Here is a 14,405-nt window from a genome sequence, read left to right as displayed (position 1 = left end):
CGCCAAGATGTGACGGCGCCACCATCGAAAATCCCTAGAGATTCTCTCCCTAGGTACCACCTGACATTCACGCGCGCTCTGATCCCCGTTCTGCGCATGCGCGAAAAAAAAAAAACAATTGCAGTGTTAGGGATTTTTTTTCTTCAAACTTTAGGTACTCCCTAGATAGGTCAGTGAGTCGCGTTTTATCCCTAGGTTATAGCTGGTTATATATGGTTATGTCGTCGGGCCCGAGTGTTCTGTGGCGGGCCGCTCGAGCGCGGGGAATATGGGAGTTGCGAGCGAGGTAAGTCCTCAAATAGCCGAAATTAAAGGCGCGTTAATCTGACGCAGACAGGTTTAACGCCAAAGCGTTTGCCGGGTTAATGTACGGAGGTGCACGGCTGTTAAAACGCGATCCATTTTTGCGACACCCGGCGGGCGTTCGAGGTCGCCGAATCGAGCATTTGTCACGCAGATTGATTGCTTCGATTTAGATTGCGTTATACAGAGCCATTCTACTGCGGCTCGACGACTAGTTGCTCACTCGTCGCCTCTCTCACTTTGTTGATAATCTGACGGCATTCCCCCGGGATATTGACTAAAAAGGTTGGAGTGTGCGTTAGTACTATGCACGCCGAAAAGTCCGGCACATTTCGCGGTGTAAGAATTAGGGAAAGATCTTTTATTTATGCAGGTGCCCATTCCAGTTCCCTGATGGATCTGCGGAGCCGGATATCTGGCACTGCGGAGAACCGAGCTGATTGCAGTACCAGCACTCTGAAGAAGTTTCGAGGCAAGGCAAGACTGACTTCACGTGTGGAGTGGAATCATGTTGATATTCGGTGCAACGTTGGTGTGCTCACTGTGTTCAGTCAAAACATTTACTGATACATTGATTTATAGTCAGCTGCCTGCTCCTGAAATATAGAAATCTTGTGATTCTCTTGGGCAGAAGAGATCTTGCCATAATCACTGTCACGGCCAGAAGTGACGCTGGCCATGGCACAGAGTTTGCACACATCTATGTACCCATAAAAGGGGATGGCGGATGTAAATGGTGTGTGCTCGGCTTGCAATGGAGGCAATTGATTCACGAATAACTTCTACGTTTTCCTGCCTTTGTGTGATCGGGGCCAGGGGCTTTTAAGTAGGGCAGGGGGGGGGGGGGGCAGCCGCCTCCTCCATTTTATGAGTAGGGGCTCGCCCCCTCTCTGCAAGTCACCTGTATAGCTTTGCGGCACCCATTTAACAAGCGCTGGAGTTGATTTTTTGCGCAAGAGTGCTTTCTGCGGGGAAATTATAACTCTCCAATTTTCCGAGACACTGCACACAACGGGTCACCATCGTGTTCGACTAAGCTCCGCTAGCAAAATAAATCCTTTCATGTTTAAGATGTCCCCGCCGCAAAGGTGTATTCACAATACCGTATCTACAGCTTAATCCCGAGCGTTCAGTTCGTCTTAGCAGGCTCAGCTTGGGAGAGCGGAGCTCATTAATCAGCGTATCGCTACACCTCTGTTTTTAAAGTATTTCTGACGGTAATGCGCTGCACAGCCAGATAAAACACCTCCAGGGGTCAGTAATATCTGCAACAAAATGTCTTTTCAACTGTGAAAAGGAATTCTAGAAAAATCCGGGATGACTTGTGGCGTAGGTGGCTGTTTTGGTCGGCGGTACATGGCAGTATGAAAAGCTTTTGGAGGGGAGGGGGGTGGCTGAAGCCCCATAAGCCACCTCCCTGGCTACGCCCCTGATATATATATATATATATATATATATATATATGGGTGATTCCACGTAACATCGAACAATCGATGGCTGGTCGACCTCTCAAATTTATTTCAAAATTTTATATATTATTGCCTGATGAGTGGAAAGAAGAGATCCGCTATTTGGTTTGCCGACAAAATTTTTTCAAAGCACAGGAAATCAATAATGACGAAGAGGTGGAGTGGAGCGCTCATCCGCTCTGCTGTTTTGGCCAACTTTCGTTATGAATTGCAAAAATATATTAAAGTTAGGTAGCTGAAATTTCTGTAACTAAATATATGCATGTTTTTGCTTCTGCTCAGGTATTTTTAGTTTTGATGTGTAGTGTAGATGTTTTTATAAAAACCTCAGAATGGCCCAGGAAACGTTATTTTCTTAATTTTGAAGGTCTTTATCTCAAAAAATCCTTGCAGCAGAGCAACAAAAATTGCGCATTACGTTCTTCGCATGCTTATCTACCACACTGCGGAATCTTATATTTATATAAGTTTTCAGTAAAGAGATATGATCGGGCAAAGTTAAAGAAAACACCAGACAATCAAAACTTCTGACAACAATTAAAAAAAAAAACCATTTTTATATTTCTTAAACTTTGTCCACTTATTCTCCTCCACATCAGCTGCTTTCATAATCATTGAAACACGTTGCATAATGTCGTTGCACTAATAGTTACGACCCCTCCAATGAGACCCTTAGGCAAGGATTGGCAATTCCGACTTCTTGCCCAGCAAGTTATAAAATGCAGGCAGGATTGAATTGCTTTTTATCAAAAGGCCAGCAGGTACCGAAAAAGGTGTCTCCGGCACTGAAGACGTTAATTTTGAAATTATTTCGTCACTGCAGCGGCCACGAGCGCGGGGCTCCCGAGCAGGCGCGCGTTGTAAGAGACGGTGCAGTGAGAGGTCGTTTTTTGCGTCCTCAGACCGATTGAGTTCGAAACAGCAACTCCTCTGGGTGACTTGAACGCACGTACACCGGTAGTCGCAGTGATCTGGTTAATGACGTCGATTTCCTTTTCAGGGGCATAAGAATGTCATCGTTTAAACTGCGTTCCGTGAAGATCTTTCATTGCAGTGGTAGCAAAAGCACGCGTAGCACAAGTAGTCCGTCTCACTGGCAGTCACTGATCTTTCGGGCGTTAAACGTTTCTTCAAAGCGTATATGCCTAGGTCGGTAACTCTGCGAAATTTTGGCTTCTTTGCAATAATTAAAGGAGTACTGACACGATTTTGAGACATAGCAAAAGGGACATTTTTTGCTTCGTTGGTATGCAGTGTCCACGCTGTCCACACACTCGAGTCGGAGAACATGTATAAATATTTTAATTTGACTTGAAGTTTTCGTCGCTGAGCATCTGCAAGCCAGCTCCACTGCAAGGACATTATCCCGACGAGTCAAGACAGTTCGCCCGAGTATGCGAGTTCTGCGTCCTGCATGCAGCCTAAATCGCAGAAATCACTGTCAGGGTCACAGGACGACAATTCACTCATCGTTGTTTATGTGCACCACGAGCAGATGACGAATTTGCTGCTAGTACGTCGCGATTTTCTGTATATCCGTGACGTCACACTGCAATGAAACGACACTGAGAAGACACCCTCTCGATATCTAACCCGAAAGTGTCTTTTTAAGGTGGCGCTAATTAAAATATATACGATGCATTCCCAGGCACCACAATAGTCGTTTTAGGTTTCTCGACACCAGTATTTTTGTTTAGAGCAACAATCCGAAAATTTTAAAAATTCGTGTCAGTACTCCTTTAAGGCCAACTCCGGCGATTTTTCGAGGTCGATGGATCTCAACGAAATTCGCTGGGTACGTTCCTTTACACGTTTCCGTCATTTATTCCAAATTACAGGCTTGAGACATGCGCAGATTGTTTGCAAATGAATTTTAAAGATTGTCTGCAAACGCCCTCCTGGCTTCCCACAATTATTGGCAACATTGCGTCTGTGACGTCAGTATTGGGAAGGCGGCGGAAGTGACGCAGCCGAGGGCACCGCTAACTTCGGCGCTTCGGCTGCTACAGCGAGCATCTGCTGTGAACAAGGCGACAGACAGCGTTGCTTTGGCCGGCGCTTCGCTGGTCGTCCCGGCTGTCACAGTTTTCATACTTCGCGCCGGCGTAACCGGCATGCTTCGCACGACTTCCGGTTCGTTCGTAACAACGTCTACGTCATACGTAGACAGTACACTCGGTTGGGTTTCGGTTTCGGTGTCGCGCTTTTTTGCTTATTTAAAATTATTCTCCAATTTGCCGAGTATTTCTGCTATCGGGGCCCGTAACAGGAGCGTCTCAGAACATAAAAGCATCATTACTTTGACATGGCCAAAAAATCGCCAGAGTTGGCCTTTAAGCTTCTTAAGCTTCGAAAGGTAGTCTCCACAATACACTCATTCCGAGCTATACTTTCTCGCCATGAGATGCACAGGAGGAGTAGAGTAAGAGCAAGCACAAGAACCATCCGCGCCGAATGAAGTGTGAACAGCGCTCTGAACGCGCGGCTAGTTCAGGCCGTCTGCTGCCGACATCTAAGATAGGCAAGCGCATCCGGTTACCGATAGTTTTGCTTTTCTTTCCTTTGACATTCCGTATTTTGCTTTGCCACTAGAGCGCCACGTTAATGCTTTCCACTGATCGCAACTGGCGCAGCGCAGTTTCTCTGGCAGCAGCGTGCGTGAAGCGAGCGCTCATAGCTCCCTTATAGAGTTCTCATCTTGCTTCCATCTCCGCCTTGTTATCAGCGCCTAGCTGCGATCCGAACAGAGGGCGGATAGAATAGCGAAGCTCCAGTGCACGTGCGTTCAAGTCACCGGAGAGGCTTGCTGTTTCGCACTCAATCGGTCTGAGGACGCGAAAACGAGCTCTCACTGCTGCTCGGGAGCCCCGCGCTCGTGGCCGCTGCAGTGACGAAATAATTTCAAAATTAACGTCTTCAGTGCCGGAGACACCTTTTTCGGTACCTGCTGGCCTTTTGATAAAAAGCAATTCAATCCTGCCTGCATTTTATAACTTGCTGGGCAAGAAGTCGGAATTGCCAATCCTTGCCTAAGGGTCTCATTGGAGGGGGTCGTAACTATTAGTGCAACGACATTATGCAACATGTTTTCAATGATTATGAAAGCTGATGTGGAGGAGAATAAGTGGACAAAGTTTAAGAAATCTAAAAATGGGGTTTTTTTTAATTGTCGTCAGAAGTTTTGATTGTCCGGTGTTTTCTTTAACTTTGCCCGATCATATCTCTTTACTGAAAAATTATATAAATGTAAGATTCGGACAGTGTGGTAGATAAGCATGCGAAGAACGTAATGCGCAATTTTTGTCGCTCTGCTACAAGGACTTTTCGAGATAAAGACCTTCAAAGTAAAGAAAATAACGTTTCCTGGTCCAATTTTGAGGTTTTTTATAAAAACATCTACACTACACATCAAAACTAAAATACCTGAGCAGAAGCAAAAACATGCATATATTTAGTTACAGAAATTTCAGCTACCTAACTTAATATATTTTGTGCAATTCATAACGAAAGTTGGCCAAAACAGCAGAGTGGATGAGCGCTCCACTCAACCTCTTCGTCATTATTTATTTCCTGTGCTTCGAAAAAATTTTTGTCGGCAAAACAAATGGCGGATCTCTTCTTTCCACTCATCAGGCAATAATATATAAATTTGAAATAAATTTGAGAGGTCGACCAGCCATCGATTGTTCGATCCTTACGTGGAATCACCCATATATATATATATATATATATATATATATATATATCTATAATATATATATATATATATAATATATATATTGGGAAAGTCGCACTCAATTTGATGTGATATATCATATACAGAGATATAATTTGCTTAGCAATGTTTCATAACATTATAGAAGAAGTACGGTTATATGTGGCATACACTGGCACAACCATACTACGCATGTTATGCACGTCATAGTGTTACAAGCAACCATTTTTCATACTTCACCACACAACTTTATGCATGAATACAATTATCTCGATGTGGCAGCCTTCCCAATAGTATAGATTTCTCTCATTCAATGAAGTTTCGCTAATGTCTAAAGCTGCTCACTAATAATTGCGTTTTTAATATAGGTAATAGTGACTGCGCCTTTTCTTTTCCATAATCAGTGCTACTCTTTCCTTCACATATTCAGGTTTGCGTATATTATATTTTACCTTGTTTGCCCCTAGTTGGAATAGCGCTTCTAATGCATTATTACTTGACTATTATTACTATTATTGCTAACTTGTCAACCATGAATTATCTTTTAAAAAGTAAGAACTTGTGGTACTGAGGTGTAGTACATACTTTATACTCCTATTTGTAGTATTTGTATTTGCAACATTTCTTGGCCACTCCAAGTAGACACACCTATGCAAACGGTGTAAGCGTGAATCGTCTTTGAAGAAATGTGGGTGATTATAACGTTAAAATACTCCGCATTGGTTGTCAGCTGTTTATGACTGGTCGAAATTTTCTGGGTTACACACACAGCACCTGCTTGTAACGTGATGCAACATATGAGGCGAAAATTATCCATCGCGTAATGACGACTTATACACGACTGCGTAAAAAATTAAGATAATACACTATTTTTAGTGCAGCATAGTTTTGGCCTTTGGTTCTTCGTCATTCGTCAAAAATTTTTGGTTGTGTCATAAAATCACCTGCTTGGTATGCGACGTCACAAACCTGTGAAATCTTGCAGAGTTAAAATGATGTGTGCACACTAAACAGAGCATTACTATGCTGAACAAAAGCTAAACTTTTTTGGAATGACCGGACAGTGTCTCATTCTGAACGTAATTCAGGAAGGCTGCCCGCCGATCACATTGGCAGCGGCTACTTATAGCGGTTGGTGAGATGGATTCATATGAGTATCATAAATATTTTCAGATGCAGTATAACGACGTTGAGCTGTTTCTGCATGTATAGAACTCTGTGAACTCATCCTTGCTCAGAAAAAGAGAGATAGAGAGACAAACCTAGAGCTCTGAGTGTATGCGCTTCTTTGCAGTCCAAGTTGTATGTTGCGCTGTTCAAGGTAGTTCAAGATGAATAAACCCAACTATCCCGACTTCCAATTCAATCTCCTTGGTCCAGAAAACCATGGACACTGACCATCTCCTGGTCCGGTAGGTCAATGAGGGGTAAACTTGAAAGAGGGGATCCCAATCGCTCTAGTCACCTACCTTATTTGTCACCTTGCAAGCCTCTGTGATTGCTGCAAGCTACCGTATGATAAGCAAGGTGAAGAAGGTTAATCAGAGACTAAAGCAGAAATCTTTTCTAGCTCTTCTAGTTCGGCCCAACTAAAACACTCAACACTTCTGCACATTCATTGACTCAATGCAGCTCAAAGCTATTCTTTTTCGAATAAAGAAAATAAATTCCCTGAAACAGGAACAATATTTGATCGGTCCACAAAATGTTTACTGATTTCCTCCCATATCTGCATCGTCGATGTGTAAACTTAGGCTAGGCAGAGCAGAACAAAAGCATGACAGAGTGCTCCTACATTATAGCGCCCCTGCTCAGCAGTAGCCTCCTCTGCAATGCGTGAAAGCGTCGCATTAGTGGCAGTGGCATAGGCAGAAATTTTTTTCAGGGTGGGGGCACCTCCTAGATCCGACATTGGGTCTGGGCAGATAAATGGGGTCGAGTGTCATTTTTTGCTCTGTATCCCATGGAAATAAAAATTTTCGGGGGGGGGGGGGCACGGGCCCGGTGTGTCCCCCCCTGGCTACGTCACCGATTAGCGGCCTGCACCTTGAGAGCCTACGGTGCGTAGTCCTGAGACACGGAGGACAATCCTCACAGCAGAAGCGTCGGACAAATTTTATTATATGATTACGTGATTGCCGTGTTGAATGATTGCTGTCTTAGTTGTTGGTTTCCCAGTGTGTAGCATACAGTGACCACTTTTTAAAGTAGGGGGGCTCCGCCCCACTAACTTTTCTCAAAGGGGGGGCTAGCGTTCCCCTGGTAGATGCGCTTATGAATGCAACACTTACATCTATGCTAGATCAGAAGCAGGTGTAGCCTTACTGTGCAGGAGGCAGCCTTTTGCAGTTGCTCTGTGTTTGTGGTATCAGATTGGTTAAACTTGAGGCTCTAGCTGATCACAGGCAGCGAAGGAGAGGTGGCCTCGAATGTGAATGGCAAGCAAATTTCCCTGTTATGTTGGTTTCCCTTGTCAAGCACAGAATGTCTAAATTGTCTGCATGTACAAAACTCATTTTGTTTCTAATAACAGCCAAATAAGCAGTTGGAGACTCCACTTGCTTAACTTTTCCAGGCAGCCACTTCACCGGTTCATCTCACATGGCATGGACCAGCCCAAGGCCACTAGCTACAGATTATTGCGGCTTCCTTTTGCGCTTATCAGCTTATTGTTTCACCCTTTCTTCTTTGGTCATGGCCCTTGTCAGATTGACAGAGAAAATCTGGTTTACAATTGCCACAATTCTGTCAATGTCGTCCTGGTGAATGTGTGTGGCATTATTCACTAGCATGAGAAAGTTATGTATTCTGTGCTGCAAGGTCCTTGTACTGCCTTTTTCTCTGTCCTCCAGCAACAGCTTGAGCAGTGCTGTCTTTGTAGTCTGTACAGCGCGCCCAGCTACCCTATTGGACTGCAGGTGGTATGGAGGGTTGAATGTGTACTTTACATATTGCACGTTCAAGAAGTCTGGGAACCCATCTGCATGAAATTGTGGCCTGGAATGTAATAGCACTTCTAAAGGCAGACCATGTGCTGCAAACAGAGACCTAATTACTGCAACTGTCATGATGGCCATTGTTGAGCTACACACTTTAACTTACAACCACTTGCTGTACACATCAAAAAGGAACAATTTCCCTTCTTTCTTGCCAAAGTCAAGGTGCACCCTTAATGATAGGTGTTTGCACATTTTGCACAGAGCCAGATGTGGTAGCTGTGTTGAATTTGTACACTTCATGAAGTGCTGCACAGTTTCTTTCAGGTCGAAAAGCATAGTTAGAGGTTCATGGTCTGTTAGTACATTAAAAGCTCAACCATACAAGTGGTAGTGAAAATTTTCACACCATACCAGTGCTGAAGGAGGAGGAGGAATAAACTTTTATTGAGACCAACAATTGTTTGCCTGGGCCTAGGCCTCCCACGTGGGGACGTCGAGGTCTTGCCTCTCCGCCACCTCGCGGGCCTGCTGGGTCGCCCAAGCTGGTCGTCGAAGTGGGAGCTGCGCAGGGCGGCATGCCATCTCGACGAGAGGATCTCGGTGTTAACGGACGGGTACTGTGTTTACACTCCCACAGCATATGCGGAGCGAAGCGACCTGGGTCTTGCATACCTTACAGGTGTGTTAGGATAAATGTCTGGGTATATCTTGTGGTATCGATGTAGTGACGGGTACGTGTTTGTCTGTAACAGGCGGAGGGTGGTTGCCTGCGCTCTGTTTAGCTTGTGATGAGGTGGGGAAGGTTCTTCTTTCAAGGTAAAATGCTTTGGTGATGTCGTTGTAGCTGGTGAGGCGATCGCGTTCCGCGGGTACACCTGCGCTGTCTCCGGCACGGTTGACCAGGCCTCGTGCTACGGAGTGTGCGACCTCGTTAAGGTTGGTGAGGTGCGGATGAACGTCGCCGCATGTGCTGGAATCCAGACGAGCGTGATTTGGTTATCTGCTGAGTGAGGGGCGTGGCGTAGGATGCGTAATGCTTGCTGTGAGATGCGGCCTTTTATATAGTTGTTGATTGCCGTGCGGGAGTCGCTCACGATGGTGTCGCAGTCTGGGTCGAGGGCGGCCAGGGCGATGGCCACCTCTTCGGCAGTCTCAGCGTTCTGGGTTACGATGCTGGCAGCGTGTCTGAGCGAGCCGCCTTGGTGGTAGCCGCTGCGAAGCGGTGCCCGTCTTGATATTCAGCTGCATCGACAAAGGTGACGCCTGTGGTGTCGCCGTAAGCTTTGATGAGGGAGGCGGCCGTGCCTTCCGCCGTTCCTTGTTGTATTCAGGTGCATGTTTTTGGGGATGGGTCGGCATGTAGCCAAGCCCGGATACATCCTGGGATTGGGTGTTTCTCTCCGTGCTGGCGGTGGTAGGTGATGCCGAGTTTAGTCAGAATGTGCCGACCCGTTTCTGTGAGGGGAGGCGCTCCAGATGAGCCTGACGCTGCGCTTCGATTATTCGTCGAGGGTGTTATGGAGTCCTAATTGGAGAAGAAGTTCTGTGCTGGTGTTTGGTAGTCCGAGGGCAAGCTTGTAGGCTCGCGAATGATGATGTCCAGCTTAGTTTTCTGCTTTGTACCAGGTATGGAAGGCGGCGACGTACGTGATGGTGGCAGATAACGACGATGAACGAGGCGGATGAGCTTTCTTCCTTCATGCCCTGCCTTCGGTTTTCACCCGCTTTAACACCGCGACGTGTTGGCCGTCTGTCGGAGGATCTTGGAGATAGCCGTTGAGTTCGCACCGTTGGCTTCGATGGTCATGCCAAGGCCCGGATGGTGGAAACCACGGGTATGGTGTCACCGTCCCTGTGTGAAGCTGGATTTCTTCGTAGTAGCGTTTGTGCGTAAAGCGTAGCGGTGGGCGTCCGCGGAGCGTTGGGCGATATAAGAGAAGCTCCGATTTGCTGGGCGAGCATCGGAGTCCCGTGCCTCGGAGATAAGTTTCGACGGTATCGATCGCGTTTTGCAGAGCGGTTTCGAATTTCGCCGTCGCTGCCCTTCGCGGCCCAAATCGTATGTCGTCGCATAAATGGTGTGTTCAATACCGTCGATCTTCTGGAGTTCCTGTGCTAAACACCGATCATGACTAGATTAAACAACATTGGGAGATGACGGAACCTTGCGGTGCCCGCACCAAGAGCGAGTTCTTCCGACTGAATGTCCCCTGCCGAGAGGAACGCCCTTCTGTTGGTAGAAAGTCTCGACGTAGTTATAGTGCGCTCGCCAAGGCTGAGTAGTGATATGCGTTCGAGGATGGCAGTGCGCGACGTTATCGAAGGCGCGCTCGAGGTCGAGTCCCAAGATCGCCTTCGTGTGTCGGGATTAGGTTATTTCTTTTTTTTTACCTGGCCATAACTGCATTCAGTATTGAGAGTGACCGTGACACAGATGCAGTTGGCATCTCCTTTCCATCCGCTCATGGGATAATCAGCACCCCCAAGAATGTATTCCATTGCCACACATTGCCATATTTCTTTTTTTTTTTTGACAGTATACAGCTCAAGCGCACTCTCATTGGTCAGAATTCTTAGAAGCTCTAAGTGCACCATGAGACTGATGCGGCCAATGTCATGCTGTTTCTCTAGCAACAAGCCATGCAGGGGTTCTTGAACCATATCTAGTTTAGGCAAAAGTATTGAGTAGAAATTAATCAACCCCAAAAAGGCTTTCATTGAGTTAAGTTGTCCAGACTCACAATTGCTTTGTGACTGCTACTTTGTCTGTAGTGGTAATCATTCTTGTCAACTTCATGGCCTAGGTATTTTACTCACTGTAGGAACAACTTGCAATTATCAGTGTTTATCCTTATGTTGTAGTCTTCAGGGTGTTGAACGCTTGCTCCACCCTTTCATTGCATTGCCTGCAGTGACGTGGCATGCAACTGCCGCGCCCCCCAGCAAGACACAGCAAAGTCTTTTATTTATTAAGTGCGTAGCACTTTAGGGGCCCGCCTTGTCCATCCGTAGACCTCTAATGTGGCGTAATCACGCTCAAGATCAAGTGTTAAATAACAGGGCTAAACAAGGCTAGCATGCTCAAATTGGATCGAGTAAACAAACATGTCTAAAATAATGTCATTAACAAAATAATCAAGATTATCGCAATAATTAACTTAGAATTGCTAAAACACTTTGAAAACATGCGACTGACACCCACGCTTCTCAAGAGGTGCGCTACTGCCTCGCAAAGCGCGCAATCGCTCCCCTGACCGCTCTCTGCCGCCTTCGTCACTTCGTCAGAAGGGGGAAACACCCGACGGCGGTTGCTGCAGACGACACGTATCTCAACTGCCGTAACAGGCAGGAAGTCGATAAAATGCAGCAAAAAATGGCAGGCCTGCGCGGAAAGCGCCCACAGTCACGCGAAAGCTGGAAGAGCGGCATTTTTTGAGCCCGTTGTAACTCTCTTGGGGCTGCTAATACCTTTACAATAGCAAGATACCCACTACTCCATGATTCATAATAAAGTGGGCTTGGCGGCATCGTTCAGCGCACGATGTTAAAATTCGTGCTCTTCTTTGTCCAGGTCTTCGTGGAAGTTCGCAGTTCAAGCAATGGCCTCTTGCCCTTGCCTTGCATCACCAAAGTTCGACAAACCGACTATCAACCTGTGCTGCCTCGCCCGACAGTCAAGATAATGCCCCTGCTGACGCCGCGCATCACAGGGATACCCTGCGAGCAACCTTCCGCCTGGACCCGCCCCCTGGATTACCAGCGTCATCGATTACATCGTGGGAAACGGTTAAAAGCGGAGCATTATGGCACGAACAGAACAGTGGGCTTGGCGGCATCGTTCAGCGCACGATGTTAAAATTCGTGCTCTTCTTTGTCCAGGTTAGTGACAAATGGTGTTTGCCAACTGCATAAAGAGTAATTACTGTAGGCCTTATTGTGCTGCCAAGCCCACAGTGTCTGCTATCTTGTTGCTACGAATCGTTTCTGTTGTCCTGCTTTCACAACTTAGTGGTGATGTCGAGGAAATCCCGGTCCAGATAAGCTGGACGACCAAATTCTCGCCATGGTGACTTCAATTAAGTCTTCACAGGCGTGTACAGCAAAGGCTAACGCAAGTAGAAACGGCATTGACTAGTTTAAAGCAATACCATGAAAGTTGATGAGTGCGTAGAAACTGTCACAGCAATGCGCATAGATGTCAGCCAAATGAGCAAGAAAATTTGTGACTTGGAAAACCGCAGCCGAAGAAATTTCGTGTCGCGGCTTGAAGGAAAGCGCACGGGAGGACAACGCAACCTTGAACGAAAAATTGGAAAAAGACGTTATCAGGGATACACTAGGCATTGAAGTACGTTCTTTGGAACGTATTCATCGAGTTGGCTCTAAAAAAGATAATAGAGAGCGTCCCGTGATCTTACGCTTTTATGACTTCACAGAAAAGCTGACAATCTTGCGCAATGCTTTCAAGCTGAAAGACAGTTCGATATCTATATCTGAAGATTTCTCTGCGAGGTTCGCGAAAGACGCAGAAAACTATGGCAGTCAGCCAAAGAAAATCGTGTAAACGGTGAAAAAGTAGCCCTTGTATTTGACAAACTTAAAGTGGGCAACCAACTGTTCGTGTGGGACGATCGAGAAAATAGCGAGTCCAAATAGGCCAGGCTAAGCGGGACATGGCGAAGGCGAATAGCGCACGACCGCCTGACGAAACGGAAATTCTGCCTCGCTTTCCTTGCTTTGTTTCAATGCCCGCAGCATTGTTAAAAAATTTAATATTGGAGAATATTACTGCTGGTACTCTCCAGTACGTCATCATCATTACAGAAACCTGGCTTCATCCGGAAATCCATGACTCAGAAGTAGTCCCCTCCTCATATACATTGTACGCACCGATCGTACCGGACGGGGAGGTGGAGTGGCCATTGCGATAAAGAATCACCTACCTTCCAACGAGAAATAGTATAGTAATCACGAGAGCACGTGGTGTACGGTTAGTTTAATGACACTTCACTCCTAATAGGAGCTATTTATAGATGTCCAGGAGCGCCGGATGAATACCTAGCACAGGTACATGACTATTTACAAAGCATGACAAACTCTCGCACTAAATAATTTACAGGTGACTTCAACTACCAGTATATAATTGATGAATTAACTGTGGGCACAAAGAAAAACAATGTAGTGAGCAACTTTTGATATTTGTTCCTTTTTCTTTATCGCAAATTGTCAAAGAACCGCACGTGTGCAGGGAAATACCTCATCGGTGTAGACTAGCTCTCGTGTCATGATCGTTGCCAACAAATATTAGCATAGATTGGACGAATCATAAAGATTTTAGTGGTTGACAGTGCGCACTCTCATATGGGCACTAGTAATCGCATTAAACCTTCGCGTATTGAAATTAGAGATTACAGCCGAGCTGCCGACGCGAGCGCATAGATTATTTGGATAAGAACTCGACAATTTTTCAATGGTCATTGGAAGTGTTAACGAATTGTGGCGAAATTAAAGGAAGCCATCATGCATTTGAAAGGAGTTTTATCCCTAAAACGCAAGAGGATCAGGAATATGTCTCCTTGGATAACACGACACATTATCCGCCGTAAACGGAAACTCAAAAGAATTAGGAATAAAAAAGAATGCCGTAGACATACCTCAGCTATCACGGGCTTTAAAGTCGGAGGTCAGAACTGCAAGAAAAGAATTCTTTTCAAATACATTAGTGAATTTTATGAGACCAACCTCAAAGTTTTGGAGGTATCTATCTAAAACCATAGATCGTGCAAGTAAATTAGAAATTGGTGGCTCAGTGGTAACAAATGAAAGTTCATAGCAAATACTTTAATAATTATTTTCAATCCGTATTCACTCGTTCACCCAGGATAAGCACGCCTTTGGCTGAGCCTACTATTTTTATGCCAGAAATTCTAATAACAGTCGGGTATTTGAACCTTCTTTTAAAAATTGATACCAAGAAGC

Source organism: Rhipicephalus sanguineus, chromosome 10 (assembly GCF_013339695.2).
Source record: "Rhipicephalus sanguineus isolate Rsan-2018 chromosome 10, BIME_Rsan_1.4, whole genome shotgun sequence".
Lineage (NCBI taxonomy): Eukaryota > Metazoa > Arthropoda > Arachnida > Ixodida > Ixodidae > Rhipicephalus > Rhipicephalus sanguineus.
The sequence above is the reverse complement of the archived record's forward strand: the minus strand, read 5'-3'. Positions refer to the sequence as shown.